We start from the raw sequence: 1,190 nt of genomic DNA on the forward strand, positions 1-1,190 counted from the left end.
AGGGATGATTATTGGCAGATCCCACCGGCCAGAGATGCCTGGAGTCTTGTCTCCCCAGACTTGCTGTTCCCAGTTGCAGGGAAGCTGTTACTTGGCCGCCATCTTTAATCTCTCCAATCATCAATAAATTTTCTAAAAATAATACTCTGGTTTTTCTACATAGAATACACTATAAGTATATAAAAGCTGAAGCAGAAAGACCAACTTTATGGCTATCAGAATAGTCCAGGTAAGAAATGTTCCTGTTCTGAACTGGTGTGGTAAAATGTAAAGTAGATAATGAGTAGACATGGATTTAAAATACGTTCTGAAAGAAGACTATGTTGTACTTAGGGAAACATTGGATATAAGTGTGAGGGTAATAGAGCAATCAAGAAAGTCTAATGTCTCCCTTGTGAAAATGAGCAGACAAAGCCTTTTTTTTTATACCACACCATAAAAATCACCTTTATTTTTATGTTTTATTTTTATTTGTTTTTTATTAAATCATAGCTGTGTACATTGATATGATCATGTGGCATTATTCACTAGCTTCAGAGACCATTTGACATACTTTCATCACACGGGTTTATATAGCCTTCCTGGCATTCTCTCAGTTACTGTGCCAAGACACTTACATTCCACATTTATAAGTTTCACATATACCCTTGTAAGATGCACCGCAGGTGTAATCCCACCAATAGCCTTCCCTCTACCCCACTCGCTCCCCTCCATTTCCCCCTTCACCCTATTCTTAGGTTGTAACTGGGTTGTAGCTTTCGTGTGAAAACCCTTAATTAGTTTCATAGTAGGGCTGAGTACATTGGGTACTTTTTCTTCCAATCTTGAGTTACTTTACTAAGAAGAATTGGAGACAATGGGCAGCCTTGTCTGGTTCATGATCTGAGTGGAAATGATTCCAATTTAACTCTATTCAATATGATACAGACACAGATTTATTGAGTGAGGAGATAAGCTTAAAATGGACACAGTAAATTTGAGGTATTTGTAAGACATGCAAGTGGAAATGTCAATAGACAGTTGAATATATTCCTGGAGTTGAGATACAAATTCAGGGTTGACTATATACATCCAGCATAATATTAAATAATAAATAAGAATGGATAAGATAAACTTATGGGAGAATATGGATATAAAATCTACCCTGGGCAGTACCCTAAGTAATTATAACACTTAGAGACTGTGTAGGA

This window comes from Nycticebus coucang, chromosome X (assembly GCF_027406575.1).
Source record: "Nycticebus coucang isolate mNycCou1 chromosome X, mNycCou1.pri, whole genome shotgun sequence".
Classification (NCBI taxonomy): Eukaryota; Metazoa; Chordata; class Mammalia; order Primates; family Lorisidae; genus Nycticebus; species Nycticebus coucang.